The sequence below is a fragment of the Hyperoodon ampullatus genome (genome assembly GCF_949752795.1).
Source record: "Hyperoodon ampullatus genome assembly, chromosome: 13".
Lineage (NCBI taxonomy): Eukaryota > Metazoa > Chordata > Mammalia > Artiodactyla > Ziphiidae > Hyperoodon > Hyperoodon ampullatus.
Window position 1 is genome coordinate 48,736,428 of NC_136926.1, and position 17,338 is coordinate 48,753,765.

The 17,338-nt window shown below is 36.4% G+C and overlaps 1 pseudogene across 1 annotated transcript; it reads left to right on the forward strand.

The window, feature by feature from the left end:
* Positions 1-6,276: 6,276 nt before the first annotated feature.
* LOC307062074 (large ribosomal subunit protein P1-like) lies at positions 6,277-6,656 on the forward strand (annotated as a pseudogene). The gene has a single exon. The product of its transcript is annotated as a large ribosomal subunit protein P1-like (transcript).
* The last annotated feature ends 10,682 nt before the right edge of the window (positions 6,657-17,338 follow it).

The window sequence follows — 17,338 nt, forward strand, 5'->3', positions numbered from 1 at the left end:
AATTTCTGCTTTATATAAAGGTGTGACATACTCTGTGATATTCCTTGCCGCCAATCCCTGATTAACAGGTTTCTGCTCTGGTTGGATCATATGTACTCTTTCTAAGAGAGAATTTAGCATGTTTTGAAAGAATGCTAACATTTTGGGAGAATTGACACTAACAAATATGTACATTATTCAAAAGGCAAAATCTCCTCTGACAGCTAAAAAATTGTAAACTGGTATCAACTATTTTCCAATTTTCCTTGCAGTTGGCTGACACAGAATTGTTCTATCACATATAAATGGTCTCTAATTATAACAGATTTAGGGAAGAATGACTGTGATGGAAAATCTGAAAACAATTGGGACCAAGTTGAGATGGGCTGAATCAAACTGAAAGCTTCCTCAGATGAGCATCCTAGTATGTTTTGAGCAAAGTGTTCATTTTCAGTGCATCCTTCTCATCTATAACTCCTTAGTGCCATGTGTGGTTTCTGTATGAGAAAGTCTGTGAAATCAATTATCTATCTTTCTTTCTTATTTTACTGCCAAACAGAACCCTGACATGGGTTTTGGATCATGAGCCCATGACTACGTGGACCTTGGCCAATTCACCCAAGCTTTTAGGGTCTCCCTTCCACGTGTATGGGAGGAAGGGGTTGAACCAGAAATTCACTATGATCACTTTCAGCTCCTAATGTCTATCATTTTATGGAACGAAAAAGGAATAAAATATGCCTAAAGTCATCTTCCTGTGCTACTTCTCCTTCTCTAAAAAACAAAACACTAAAACATATTCAGTTTTTCAAAGACATTTTTGCTTTATTCAAACCCCTTCCCCCGCTTTGCGGGATGATCTTGACAAATTTCAGAGGAATTGAGAAGACCAATTTCCAGATCATCTGGAGTAATTAATTCCAGTGGCTGGAGTTAATTATGATGAGGCAATTCATAAAGTATACAGTAGAAAAACAGCAGCAATTGATGAGACTTCATCTGCAGTGGGATTTGTTTTTTCAAAGGCATTCTTCTGGCAACACATTTCAAAGTTAAACGTGTGCTTCAATGGTGGGAAAACAGTTTATGAGGTTATCATTAGGTATGGGTATGAATTATGTGCAAACGGCCTTATGTATATTTTTGCAGATATGATACAGACCTAATTGGTGTATTACATGGGGGAATTAATGACTATAGCAGAGACCTCAATTCCATCATGTTTTTTATGTGGAAACTATGCTTATTTACAAAAAAAAAAAATCCATTAGTAAAAATGGCATGATATTGTGAAATAATATTAGCATCAATATGAAAAATTAACAGGAACATATTCAGTATAAAAATGACAATTTGGGAAGCACTCTCAAATCTGTATTATAAAAATAAAGAATTTGAAATAATGCAATAACATAATGTATTTCTGTTTTATGATTCTGATAGTAAAGCACTTAGGTTCCACTTTCATGGTTTATGCTGTTATCAGAACCCCCTGATATAATTAGATGGCCTTATTTTGGATAATTACTTATATTTTCTTATTGCATAGCAAAAATCCCACTGGTGAGAAAAACCCTCAATATCTAAAATCTAAGAGCTATGTTGCTGAAATAAGCGTGAGAGCCTGAAATCAAGTTCATTCACAAGAAAGGAGCCAGGATTTTTGTAAGCTGATTAATAATGATAATACCACTCCCTTGTATTTTCAAATTTTTTATTAGTTTAAAAATTGATTTTACTTTCATAATCTCTCTCATGTTATTCTCCTAATGTCCCTGTGAGGTAGCTGCTATTGTTCCCATTTTGTAGATGGAAAAGTTTATGGTTGTATTAAATGGTAGAGCAGAGACTCGAACATTTATCATGCTACTCAACAACTCCATTCTACTCACAACCCTGGAAATTACAAGCAAAACCATCTAGCTAAGAAACAGCACGTGTATACGGTGTGCTTTGTAATATTGTGTTTAAAAGCTGATTATTAAAATATATTCCTGACCCTTTCTCAGAAATGCCAATACTTCACTTTTTACCTTAAGGCTGGGTACCTGAGTTTTAAGGCAGGTTTTGTTGTTAACTGGCTTTGAATCCTTAACCAAACAGCTTACCCTCTCTGAAAAGAGGGGACTAAAGTCTCCTAGATCTAAAGCACTTGATTCAAATTTTGTTAAACTAAAATAAATGAAATCCTGATTAACTGACCATGTCATTGTCACTTATATCACCATATTGTAGTGGTGATAGGTTGCAATCAATGGCTCAGAAAGATTTCTTCTATAAGAACAAGCTCAAATAAGCTTGCATAAGACATTTCCTTTGAAAATTATTATATCTGAAAAGTTTTTTCTCTAAAATATCTTATATGAATAAGGCAAAACTTAACCTACTTTGTTAAAAAAAAGAAAGAAACAGAAGAAAAATTCACAAATGGAGATTAGCTTAACAGTGTCTTAACAATTTTTTATTCTTTACTGATTTAGGTACCAGACTACAGAAATGTTTTAATTATTGTGAGCAGGAAAACAATCTCACTGGTCTTTTGACATTAATATAAGCATGTTGGCTCACATATGCTGTGCTAAGTGTATAGAATGGTCTAAAAATGGAACAAATATACTTGCAACTGAGAAGGTGAATGGAGCTAAAAAATCAAAATAATTGTTAAAATGCTGGCCATGCCTGATGAAAATATGAATTTGAAATGAATTTCCAACTTTATTATAAATAGAAGCATTTGAATTTTGCTTAGCATCTTTGTGGCATTTCAGATAAAAAGTTGTCAGCCAAAACACTGCTATTGTAAATGTATTTCAGTTCAAGTTACATATGCTGTTGATCCTTGAACAATGCAGGGGTTAGGGGCACTGACCACCCGGGCAATGGAAAATCCACATATAAGTTATGGTTGACCCTTGCGTCCACAGTTCCACATCTGTAGATTCAACCCACCACAAACCCGTGTAGTACTGTAGTACTTACTACTGAAAAAAAATCCACATATAAGTGGACCTGCTCAGTTCAAACCCATGTTGTTCAAGGGTCAACTGTATTTCTTGTCTTATACATTTCCAATAAGTTCTCCCCAACTTCCTTCCCCACAAAAAACGTCCCAATGGTAGCTATTGTTTGTTATGGATCCAGCATTATAAGTATTATTTACTTTTATCTTCTAAACAACTGTGTAAGTGAGGTGTTGTTATCTCAATTTTGCATATAAGGAAAATGAGTTCAGTAGTAAATCCTGGTATACCTGCTTCACAAGGCAAGTTGGTTTGATTAACCACAAAACTTTCTGTCCATTTTGTAGCCAATTGCTGTAGCATTCTATGCACCTATGTGCTAGGAAATATGAATACTACTGTGGTGGAAATTTCTATGTGGTGGTTTTTCTGGAACATAAGAAAATTCTGGGAGTGATCATGAGTAGTCCTCAGAAATAATCATTTTCCCCCTAAGAGGACAATTCCTTGATGCTTGGGGAAAGGCATCAGTTTTCTAAACTGATGTGCCTTTGTGTTGGGTTATGTATCTGTATCTCTGTCCATTGGCAGAATTTTTTTGGGCTTCCCCTTGCTTCCCAGCACATGATCAATTTTTCATGGGAAGAGGCATGACCTAGGACATTTGCCTATTTTATATATAGAATTATAAAGATAACGATACCCTCTAGCAAATGAGGAAAGCTGTGAGGTGTAAATGCCTGTGTCTCCAATTAATTCAGAGAATTCCCTCCAAGGGAGGGACTTATTTTGCATTTGAACTCCAAAACACCTTTCAAGATTGTTAAATTTAACACCAGCCTGAAAATCCCAATCATGCTGGAGATCAGTTAACTGCTTCCAGTGTTCTACTAGCTCCCCTTTAAGGTGTTTGCATTTTAGAGTAAGTAATTTGGCCTTTACCACATTTGCACCAAATAAAAACACATTATTGTTTTGTATGATAGTAAGTTGACTTATAATACTCAAATTCACTGAAAGCTTGCTCCTTGACTTTCTTATCTGAGCTAATAGTCAATATCATCCTTTTCCCTCTTTACCAGTTTCAAATCTCAGCTTGTCTTCCTCTGTACACTTGTTTTATTTGAATTCTTTCTTTCCATGACACAATTGCTTTCCTCATTCCCACATTGGGATTTAAATGCTCTGATACTCCCCTGTTACATATTTCAAACCAACTTTCTCATACTGCATCAAAATTAATTCCTTGACTACTTGATTATCTAATTATTTGCCATTAACTTTAATAGTTTAAAATAATAGTCTCTTATGACAACAATCGATGTTTATGGTAGAAGATTTATACAATTAGATAAGGGGTAAAGAGAAAATAAGAAACACTGCAGCATCATCAACCAGAAATAACCTGTGTTATGGTATATAGTTTTTCTTTATTTCCATGGATATTCTTATTTACAAATATTACAATAATGAATCATGCTGTATAAACTGTTTTGTAATCTTTCCCCACAATATAACATGAATATATTTCTATCTTCCTAAATGTTATTTTTCAATCTTCTTCAAAATGATTTTATAATTTCCCATTATATGGGTATACACAGTTTATTCAACCTATTCCCTAATGTTGGGCTGGAGGTTCTATCCATGTTTTTGGTTATTGTAAACAAGTATATTGATAAACAACCTTGGTAAATAAATCTTTGTTACATCTATAATCATTTTCTTAGGGTGAATTCTTAGAGGAAGAATTACTAGGTCATAGTTTGTACACAATTTTAGGATTAAAAAATGGATATATTTTTCCAAAGTTACATCCAGCATAGCTCTACCAATTTATACTCCTTAAGCTTATTGATGATTCCTGCATCATTATCCCTGAATATTATCAATTTTAAAGTACATTTTCTAGGTAAAAACTCACTGATTCAATCAGCTTTTATTTGACTAGCTGAAATAATTGAAATTAAAACTTTTTCCTGGTCTATCTTTTTTTTGTTTTTTAAAAATATTTATTTATTTATTTACCTTTGGCTGCACTGGGTCTTCTTCGCTGTGCATGGGCTTTCTCTAGTTGCGGCGAACGGGGCTACTCTTTGTTGTGGTGTGCGGACTTCCAATTGCGTTGGCTTCTCTTGTTGCGGAGCACGGTCTCTAGGTGCGCGGGCTGCAGTAGTTGTGGCTCCAGAGCTCTAGAGCGCAGGCTCAGTAGTTGTGGCGCATGGGCTTAGTTGCTCCGGGGCATGTGGGATCTTCCTGGACCAGGGCTCAAACCCTTGTCCCCTGCATTGGCAGGCGAATTCTTAACCACTGCACCACCACAGAAGCCTCTCCTGGTCTATCTTTAGTTGTGTGTGTATGTGTTTTACTGCCAGTTCATGTTCTTTGCTCATTTGTTTATTGGAATACATGCTCTTTTTTAAAAATTAATTTTTAAGAACCCTCCATATATTAAAGATAGTAAAATCTAAATGTCACATATGTTATAAATATTTTTCCAGTTTAAAAGGTCTTTCAATTATTTTGTTTCAGACAGTTCAAAAATGTGTGGAGTTTACCTTTACCTTTAAAGTATTTGTTGCTTTGATATCACAGTTATCAACACATTTCAACCCTAATATTGAATGCATTTTCAACTACAACACAGTTTCTAGTATTTCTATGATTTTACTTAAAAATTTAGATTTGCACTATTTAAAAGAGTGAAGGATCTAACAACAGGTTAGGAAGATACTAGAGGGAGAGGCAGAGGAATCCCCCTTACCACTCTCCACTTCCAGGCTCCCAGGCTGGTAGATCTGGTTTGATTGTGGTGAGACAATGATCTTATAGGAGGTCAGGGTTAGACTCACCTTGTAGGGTCACCTGGAAAGAAATATCAGCATCTGGAGAGGAAGTGACAAAGAAGGGAGGTGAAAGCCTGGTGAGCACAACTTTGCCTGCTCCTGTGCTTTAGTGCATGGATGCTGTCCATCAACGGCATTCCTTTAAGGATCCTCTCACATTCTCCATATTGTGTTGAGTTCCATCCAAACTGAGTGTGAAGACCACACTTTCCAATGGCCCCACTTTGGAAGAGAGGAAGGGGCCTGACACCCAGAGGTATGAAGTGGTATGGAAAGAAAAACAAGATGTGACTTGGCCAGGGTAAATCCACCCAGGACCATCTGTTTGCAGTGTGTGTCCCCTTAAACATCTTCTCAGGCAAGAACCCAAACCGTCCTATTTAAAAAGGCTTACTTGCCTTTCCTCAGCTGCCTCTAAGGTGCTCAGTCCTTCCAAGGAAGCAAAGGCCACTTTTGGGGTGAGGCCCTCACTTCATCCAGTGACTAGCACCATGCCCGGTGGCCCCACCTAGCACTTGCCCGCACCATGGCCTCCGTCTTGGAGCTGGCGTGCATCTACTCAGCCCTCATCCTGCACGGCGATGAGGTGACAGTCACGGAGGATAAGATAAATGTCCTCATTAAAGCAGCTGGTGTAAATGTTGAACATCTCTGGCCAGGCTTGTTTGCAAAGGCTTTGGCCAATGTCAACATTGGGATCCTCATGCGCAATGTGGGGACTGGTGGGCTTGCCCCAGCAGCTGGTGCTGCCCCAGCAGGAGGTCCTGCCCCCTCCATCACTGCTGCCCTAGCTGAGGAGAAGAAAGCAGAAGCAAAGAAAGAAGAATCTGAAGAGTCTTATGATGGCATGCACTTTGGTCTTTTTGACTAAACCTCTTTAGTAACAGGGTCAATAAGAAGCTGAACTTTTGCTGCTGTTGGTCTTACTGCTATAAATAAATAAATAGGCTTTCCCAGAATTCTTAGCAGGAAATTTCTGTTTATATATTATTGGTCAGGAGTGTGTAACAGGAACACCTCTCACTACTGGAGAGGCTGGGAATGCAAGTTTTTATATGGGCACGTTGGCACCCTTAATCCAATTAGCATTCTCTTAGTAAAGGAAGGAGAGATAAGCTGGATGGAAAATAACAGTCTCTATTATTAATGGGGGAAAATTTGAGAAACAATTCAAATAAAATGTGAACATTCTAAATAATAATATGCTGGGCTTCCCTGGTGGCGCAGTGGTTGGGAGTCCGCCTGCCGATGCAGGGGACACGGGTTCGTGTCCCGGTCCGGGAGGATCCCACATGCCGCGGAGCGGCTGGGCCCATGAGCCATGGCTGCTGAGCCTGCATGTCCGGAGCCTGTGCTCCGCAGTGGGAGAGGCCACGGCAGTTAGAGGCCCACGTACCGCAAATAATAATAATAATAATAATAATAATATGCTGAGTAGAATAACAGTTATCTACTTTATTACTTCATAGGGTTATTGTGAGTATTAAATGAGAGAAGGCTCAAGAAGTCTTACCCACAATTATTATACATTTAATTTAAATGAGGTAATGCCTATAACGTGTTGCACAGAGCAAAGGCTCAAAAAATATTAGCTGTGGTTCTTTGCTGTTATGAAAACGTTTCATTCTCTGTGATTCTTTACGTCTGCTTCATAAATGATATGAATACAATTCTATGCAGAGGTTTTTATTTCCTGTCTACATGATGATCACAAGTTTAACCTTAAGGGAGATGGCAGTGCTTTCCAATCATGTCGCATAAAACATCACTTATGAAGAATGTTTTGGGAAGCTGTAGCAGATGATAATATTTATCTGCCTTACTGTAATGCTTTATTTTATAACAGGTTGATTCATGAAGGTTTGTTGGAGTCAGGATTGCTATAGTGAACATCCAATGTTTGTGAGACTATTTGAGAATACTTGGTTAATATCAACTGTCTTATATTCAAAAGGCATAAAAAGAATAATGAGTAAAGCATACTTTCAAAAAACTGCTGTGACTTAGAATTATAGGATCATTGAATTTTTGAGCTGGGAGGATTTTAGAGGGGAAACTGAGGCTGGGAGTGTGTAGAGTGAATAAGTGGATTGGAGAAGTTCACACATAGGTGATATCATCTATTATATCTTGTCTCATGAAGTCATATCAAGTAGAACATAAAAACCCTTTGCAAGTGATAGTGCTTATGCTATGCTTTATTTTTCTGGTGTAATTGGTATTATAATAGTTTAGTTGTGATTTCCACTATAGCAATGAAAAATGTATAGTCTTTGTTGGGTGAATTGATAAAAAAATAATGACATGATATCAATAGCTAGGATATAGGGCTGATTTTATATCTGCTGTCTCAACTCTGACTTTATGAGATTCTACTCCTCACTTTTCTTTCAATTAAAATGGCAGGAGAACATTTACTTTCCCTTATTTCTTGGACTTATTATCTAGAGGTAAGAATCCGAGAGATAAGACTAAAGAATGATTTCATTGTGACTTCATTTTAGAACCAATGGCACTTTGCAAATGGCTGTGACATTAGCAGATAATTTAACCATCCCAAACTTTGCTATCCTTACATATAAAAGTAGTACCTACCTCATCATGTTGTTGAAGCTTAAATGAGGTAATATGCTTAAAGACTTTAAAGAATACCTACATCGTGTGCATTCACTATTATTATGAGGAGTAGAATTATAACTGGCACCTGTCTAATACATACAAGAGATTTTGTTGAATTGAAAAGCAATGGATTTGCCACAGAAGTCCTCATGTTCTGGGGAAGTAGCTATTTTATTACTGTCTAATCTTTCAAAAATCTTCTTGGCTTCAAGCACAATTTCTCTCTCAAATCCAGTTTTTGGTGGGGATTCTCAATATGTGGGTGTTAGTAGAACACACCCTCATGGCATTTGTAAGAGCACAACTTACAAAGGACCACTGTAGCCTGCAGATCACTGATAAAAACAGCTGGAGCTGACATCTGTGCCTTACAAACCTTTTCAAATCATAAGAAAAACGGCCTTATTTCATAGCCACAGTACGAGTTTCAACTCATGTATAGGAAAGATGTCTGGGAAACCTGATAATGCTGGGCACATAAAATGAAGGCCTTGTCCTTTAATTCCATGTTGGGAAGCACCAATGAAAGGACATAAAATGTGCACTTAACACTTCCCTAAGTAAGCATGGATTTCACAGTTACAGGTTGATTGTAATTTGGCAAATTTGTGAGCTTTTAATGATTCTCGCCACTTTCAAATGACAAGTAGGAGTATGTTTGAAATTGATCACTCTGATTTATAGTCATAAAGGTAACAGGATAAGTCAGAAGACCTAAGGCAGGACTCTCTTTCTAAAATGCATTTTGTCTCTGTTTCCTTTGGCCAGCCTGTAATTGCTAATGAGCTCTTCTGTCAGTTAGAAGTCACAGGTCCCGTGACAGGTTTTCCTATATGATTTTCATCAAATGCTTCGGAATCCTGGGGCAGAAAGAAATTATGTAAATATAAGTTTTTATTACTATTGCGTTTTTATTACTTTTCTCCTCTGGTTTTTATTGCCTCATATAATACAGGTAAATATGGAGATCCCACGTGGAGATGGGGGTTTCTGATCTCGTGCTTCTGCTCTCATGCTTTGTATTCAATCCGTGTTAATTATCCATGATTTCTTAGGCAAAGAGAGGAACGCAGACTCCATGCTGTCTGCAACTACTTCAGTCATTCCTTTACTGCCCATGACACCATGTGAGACCTGCAGATGCTAATCAATCTCTCCCTGCACCAGCTCAAACAAAAAATGTTAACCATATGCAACTTCAACCTGTTTATCCTTAAGCAATGCAAAGCCATGCAGAGCTACAGACGGGCAGTGGGGGAGAGCACAGAGCTGACACTTCACTCAGGGTTGCTTTGTGAAACAGAAGAGCTTGGAGTCATAAGAATTTAGGGCAGGGATAGTTGAGTTGGGCTCCTTTCTTCCAGCTTTTCTCACTGATAAAGACAAGGGCTCCTCAGAAATTCTCTTCATCCGAGTAGAATTGATGAACAACTACTTAAATATTAGCTCCTGGAGTTCAGATTTGGAGGTTCTTTTGAGGACTGTGGATTCTGAACGCCTAAATACTCTCCAGCGTGATCTGTTAGCTACTGGTAAGAACTGAGACATTCACCAGGAAAAAAAAGAAGAGGAGTTTTAATTAACGTTAGCTCACTTTGTTTAATCTGAATGATAATTTTCTGTTGGACATTATTTTGGGGTGCAGATCTTTTCAAAGCTCTCTTCATCTTGGTAGCTAATGTTTCTTAGTACTTTCTTTAAAAATCCCAGCAGATTATTAAATACAGTAAATTTAAAGGGCATTGGGAAATATAAATCAGAAAGTAGAAAAAAGATTCAAAATGGTATTTGAATATACGTTACAATCTCAGTCTCTTTTTTCTTCAAAATAAGCTTATTTATTCACTTATTTAATGTTTCTCCTTCCTTGAACTGTAAAACAATATGTTCATACTAAAGAGTATTTTGGAAAAAGAAAACAATGTTCTACCAATCCAACATGTTATTTCCATTTCTCTTTATGGTTCTACAAGTTTTGCATATTCTCTTTAAGACTTTATTCCTTTGCAAACTCCTTATCCTTAAGATATTTGTAACCTGAGGGACCCAAACAGATCTGGCAAGGTAAGCTCAGGGAAGTCTTTCTAAACATCTGGAAAAAAGAATCATACAAATATTAAAGACAGTGAATTAGATCATAATTCTGCATTTTCGTGAAAAGAAATTGGACATTTTCTAGATAAATCCAGTGTGTATTTGTGATCTATTTTCAGTTATCCCACGTGCTCACATCCCTATAGATTATGGTATGTGAGTGCCAAACTGAATCTAAATTAAATGAACCTGTACCTCTGCCCCAGAAACAACTTTGTCAATCAGCACTATTAATTCATCTTTAGTGGCTTGAACCCTGAACACAACAGACAGATGGAAATGAAAATACAAAGAGAAGATACAGTACTTACTTAGGACAGAGTACCCATATCTCAATATATACTCCTGGAATGTGTGGCTAAAAGCCCAGTTATGGAGTCAGACTGTTCAGAACACCAGCATCTCCACTCAATAGTACTAGTACTATGACCTTGGGCAAGTTACATAACTTCTCTGAGAATCAGGTTTATAGTCTGTAAAATTCGGGTAATATTAGGATCCAATGCATTGGGCTGGTGTGAAGAGTAAATGAGTCAATGGATGTAAAAATGTCCAGCACAGAGTCAGGCAAGCATATTATTACTGTTGTTATACTTAGTGTTTCACATTGTCACCACTTTCCAAATAGTGTGCAGAGTATTGTTCACAGCTAAATTCAAACTGGTAGTCATCAACATATAAAAAGGATTATACACAATGTTCAAATGGAGTTTAACCCAGGAATGCAAGGTTGGCTTAGCATCTGAAAATGAATCAGTGTAACACAATCATGTTAGTAGGATATAGAACAAAAATTATATGATTATCTTAAGGGATGTAGGAAAAGCTTTTGACAAAATCCGACATCCTTTCATGATAAAAATATTCAACCAACTAGCAGTAGAAAGAAACTTCTTCAACCTGATAAAAGGCATCTAGGAAAAATCCACTGCTAATATACTTCTGGTAAATGATAGTATGATTTCCCCTAAAATTAAAAATAAGGATGTCTGCTCTCACCGCTTCAATTTAACATTGTACTAGAGGTCCTAGACTGGGCAATTAGTGAGAATAAGAAAAAAATGGCATACAGATTTTAAAAGAAGAAATAAAACTATCTCTGTTCATAGATGGCATGATCTTATAGAGAAAATCCTGAGGAATCCACAGTAAAAATATTAAAACTAATAAATGAGTTCAGCAAGGTTGCAGGACAGAAGATCATTATATAAAGATCAGTGGTTTTTCTATATATTAGCAATGAGCAATCTGAAAATGAAATTAAGAAAACAATTCCACTTATAATGGTATCATAAATAATAAAATACTTAGGAATAAATTTAACAAAAGAAGTACAAGATGTGTACCCTGAAAATTGAAAAATATTGTTGAAAGAAATGAAAGCAAATCTCAATAAATGGAAAGATATTTTATGTTTACAAATTGGAAGACTTAGTATTGTTAAGATGGCAATACAACCCAAACTGATCTACAGATTCGACACAATCCACATCAAAATCTCAGCTGTGTTTTCTGCAGTATTTGACAAGTAGATCTTAAGATTCATATGAAAACAAAAGAGACCCAAACAATTTTGAGAATGAAGAACAAAACTGGAGGACTCACACTTGCTAATTTCAAAATTTATTACAAAGCTACAGTAACCAAAACCATGTGGTACTGGCATAAGAATGGACATATAGATGAATGGAATGAAACTTAGATAGAAATAAACCCTAATTATAAAAAGATTTGCATAGACATTTCTTCAAAGAAGATCTACAAGTGGCCAATAAGCACATGAAGAGATGCTCTACTTCACTATTCATTAAGGAAATACAAATAAAAACCACAATCAGATGCCACTTCACATTCACTAGAATTGCTAAAAAAATGACAATAAAAAGTGTTGGTGAGGTTGTGGAGAAACTGGAGCCCTTATACACAACTGGTATCATAAAATAGTACAGCCATTTTGAAAAACTGTTTGGCATTTTCTTAACACTTTAAACCGTATGGATTGCCATTTCACTCCTTGGAATACCACCTAGAGAAATGAAAATTTATGTCTACAAAAATACACAAATGTTCATAAAAGCATTATTTAAAATAGCCAAAAAGTTAAAACAATCCAAATGTCCTTCAATTGATAAATAGATAAACAAGATGTGTTATAGCCACACAAAGGAATATTATTGGTGACAGAAAGGAATGAAATATTAATCTATGCTATAGCATGGATGAACCTTGAAAACATTATGCTAACTGAAAGAAGCCAGACACAAAAGGCCAAATATTGTATGATTCCATTTATAAAAAATGTCCAGAATAGGCAAGCCCATAAAGACAGAAAGTGATTAATGGTTGCCAGCAGCTGGGGAAGAGAGAAAGGCAAGTGACCGTTAAGGGGTATGGAGTTTCTTTTTGAGACAATAAAAATGTTTTAAAAGTAGAGTGTGATGATGGCTACACATCTCTGAATATACTAAATACACTAAATATTTTATATACTAAACATATTGTACTAAAACTCCCTGAATTGTATACTTTAATGGGGTGAATTATATTTTATGTGAACTATACTCAATAAAGCTGTCATAAAACAAACAACAACATCAAAAACACTGGTTATAAGTTTTCCCTTATTTTTGTCTGTGCCCTTCTATTTTATTTTTGCCAACAGTTTTATTTTTTTAATTTTTATTATTTAAGTCTGTGGAGTCCTGGGGAAATCTCCAGTGACTACTCCTTAAGAATAGTGTAACATCCTCCAGTGAATTCATTCCCAAGAGTCAACAGTTTCACTTGGCTTCTGAAATTTATCAAGGCAACTTGTCAATGTTATTGCTTATCCTGCTTAATCACAGAGCTAAGGGCAAGCTGAGATTTGCCATATTAGTGTTTCTGATTTTTTTTTTGTTAAACAATCTGTGGTCAGTCAAAGAAAAAAAAAACTTTTATGGCAAGATCTTAGCATGAACACTTCAGTGCCCTAAACCTCAGTGAACATAGGCCAGGCTGACCAAAGAAGGATATAGGTTTCATGGGGGGACTCGATATTAAATGGTACTGTATAATCTGGTGGTAACTTGTCCTAGGTCCACACAAGGTTTTTCAGCCAGAAAACACAGAGCAGACTCCTATCAGAATGCTTATTTAAATTATTCTAATATGGCTTTCAGAACTAAGGAGATTGATATTTCTGAAGCTAAGAAATTAACTAGAAGCCTCATAAGAAAAAAGTGCCTGTTGTTTTACAGAAAGAGGAGGATACTTCTTCGTATAGACAAGGTAAAATATTTCCCTGATGCTATGCATTAGCTCGAATTCATTAATTGACCAGTCATTTATACTGTAATCATTAAATTACAGAATACTTTCATTATATTCACTACCTGTAAATAAATATTTATGAGTAGCTGCTCTGTTAGGCATTATTTTATTTGAAACCAAATCAAAGCAACATATTCTCAGATTTGTTATTTGTCAGTAAGGAAGTCTTAGAAAAAAATCAGAAAATGTTTAAAATCAAAATCACAGGTATAGATCAGAGACAGTTGTGTGACCATACTATTTCCTCTCTCTCTAGGTTACTTCTAAAAAGACAATAAAGGGATAAAACAGACTTATAAGAGCAAAGATAAAAGGAGAGAAGAGAGCAGTGGAGGAGGTATCTTAATATATTAAGAAAATGTCTTTTGATGGGGTTATGAGCATGGAAAAAACTAAAACCTAAAGGTCTTGCAGTGGTGAATAGTAACAAAAAGTGAACTGATTTGCATTTTAGAACCTCTAGGGGACTTGGGACTTGGAGTTCCCAGGTTAGTGCAGGGCATGGCTGAAGATAGTACCGAAAGTCAGGGGTGGTTAGAAATATATTAACAGTGTCAGATCCCAGGAGTAACCCCTTAGTAGAGTCAACGTCCTTCACCCTCTCATTGATCAGGTGGAGGACTGTGAGCTATTCTCTGAATAAAGGGGAAGGGGAACCTCTGGACTCAAGAATAATGTTTGCTAATCAACAATCTTGCCTAATGACATAAAATGTCCAAACACACTTTAGTACATGAATCTTAAGTATAAACAGAAACTGAGATAAGTGTAACTCCATTTTTTATGAAAATCTAAAGGACAGAAATTTAAAAAATAAAACAACAAAAAAATAAACTTGAAATAGGGATGATCCTGGGAAGAGAAGAAAATACACAACATCAACCAACTAACCAATCAACTACCACCACAACCACCATCACCACCAAAAAATAGAAATAAGAAACAAAGCTGCCCAATGAATATCCTCAGAAATGAAAAGGAGAATAATGAAGTAGCTATAAACAAGGTGAAACATATCTAGAAGAAGAATTAAAGATAAAATCATGAAATATCTTCAAGGTAGGATAAAAAGATCAAGAATGGGAAAATAAGAAAAAAATATATAAAGGATCAATCTAAAAGAAGAAGATGGTAGAGAAAGCAGAGCAGATTAATCAGGAAAAAGACAATTTCTCTGCCCTGAAGAACATGAGATTCAAGGCACTCAGCACAATGGATGGAAACAAAATCACCATATTGGGCAAAGCGATGGGAATGGCAGAGCTCCAGGGATGGAAAGACTTCAAATTCTTTGTATATTCACATAATTTTCAACCCAGAATTCTCTACCCAATCAAATCACCCATCAAGAGAATAACCAATCACTGTTGTTCCATTTCTAGTGCATCTCCTGTGTATCTTGTTAAAAAATTAATTAGTTAGTTAGTTTTAAGCAAACTACAAGAGGATATGCTTTGGCAGAACCAAGAAGTAATTGAAGAAAAAGGAGACATAGGGCTCAGGGACAAAAATGTACATTTAATGAGAATTGGGAAGGGAAATCCCAGGATGCTGTCTGTGTCATAGACCTAAAGAGCAATCAGACTCAGAATGAAGAAAAAAAACTAAAGGTTGTAGGAAGAAAATTCCCAGAAAAAATGGTGGGGCAGGGTGAAAAGGGATGCTAGAGTTTGAGCATTTAAAAAAATATATAACTAGTTACAAATGTATGGTGGTTTCAAAGGAGTAGCGGAAATTTTTTTTAATCCATTTATTTCTAAAAATCTATTTAGGTAAAAGACAAAGGCAAAAATAAATTCCAGAAAGGGACAATTGTATAAGAAAGGAAATGTAATCATAATAATTATTTCACTCTGCAGTATGTAGTAATGTGAACACTGATTTTTGGTTTAACTATTTTTTGTTTTAATTTTATCAAAAAGGGAAGAAGTGGTAGGTATCAGAAAGTCAAAAGTGATAGACAAAGACATATCACCTTAGCAAATTATTTATAAATATAGATGTGGGGCTTCCCTGGTGGTGCAGTGGTTAAGAATCCATCTGCCAATGCAGGGGACACAGGTTCAAGCCGTGGTCTGGGAAGATCCCATGTGCCGTGGAGCAACTAAGCCCATGCACCACAACTACTGAGCCTGTGCTCTAGAGTCCGCGAGCCACAACTACTGAGCTCGCGTGCCACAACTACTGAAGCCCGCGCGCCTAGAGCCCATGCTCCGCAACAAGAGAAGCCACCGCAATGAGAAGCCTGCGCACCGCACCAAAGAGTGGCCCCCGTTGGCTGCAACTAGAGAAAGCCCGCATGCAGCAATGAAGACCCAACGCAGCCAAAACCAACCAAACAAACAAAAAATATATATAGATGTGAATGCCAAGAACAGCAGGTAAAAGATAGAATGACTGTTTTTAAGGAGAACTGGGGAGAGGTAGGGCAAGTTTCTGCTGGTTTTTATTAAAACTCATTTAGTATTATTATTGGATTAAAATATATAACAATATTAATAGATTTGTTTGGACACTGAAAAAATAAAAGCTCATAAAAGTCTAAAAAAGATCATGAAGAAAATTTTAACTTGCAAAGCTGTATAGAATTAAGGTAAAAAAAAAATCCAAAAAACTGATTAGACAGATTTTGTCTCAAGCTGATCATTCCTTTTAATATGGTACATGGTGAACCGTCTTATTACCCTAACTGCACTTAACAGACTTGGGCCACATGAGAGACAGAGAAAAAAGATCTATATTAACTAAAGCATGACCACAGTGAAATGCTTTTTCCCAAGCCCTACCTCTATGGAGTATTTTAAAGCCAAGGTCATCTCAAATGCTTTCAAGTGCTTCCCTGCATCTCTCCCCAATAGGTTCCTGTTACCTCAAGACCCTCACATTCAACTACAATCCCTCTCCCTTGCTTATTCTGCTCCACTGACCTCTGTAGCTTCTTGAAAAGGCCGGCATGATGTTGCCTCAGGGTCTTTGCATCTGTGGCTTCCTTCTGCGGGGAACACTCTTTCCTTGGATATCCATGGGGCTTGCCACCTGACCTCATCTAAGTGCCATTTTTTGTGACCATCCTATTTAAAATCACAAGTCCCCCTCTCAGAGGCATTCCCATCCTCATTTCTTGCTTTATTTTCTTTATAACATTTACTACTTATTTTACTAGTTGTTTTTGGTTAATTGTCCATCTCCTTCAACTAAAATGTATGCTCCATACGGACAGGTGTTTTTATCTGTTTCATTTAGTGTTATATCCCTAGAACAGTGCCTGTCACATAATAGGCACTCTGTACAGATTTGTTAAATGAATGATGGTGAATTTTCCCTTTTCTTATCAAAGAAGAGGCAGCAAAGCTACCACCGGAAGTTTCTGTTTGGTATCTATTCAATTTACTATGAAGAGATTTGTGTTTGATTGTCTGAAGAAATTGAAGGGAAAGATATATAATGTTGCATGAATCTGTCCTTATAAAAGCTACCACAAAATGGCTTCAGTTAAAAATAAAATTGACAAATGATTAGTCTACATTA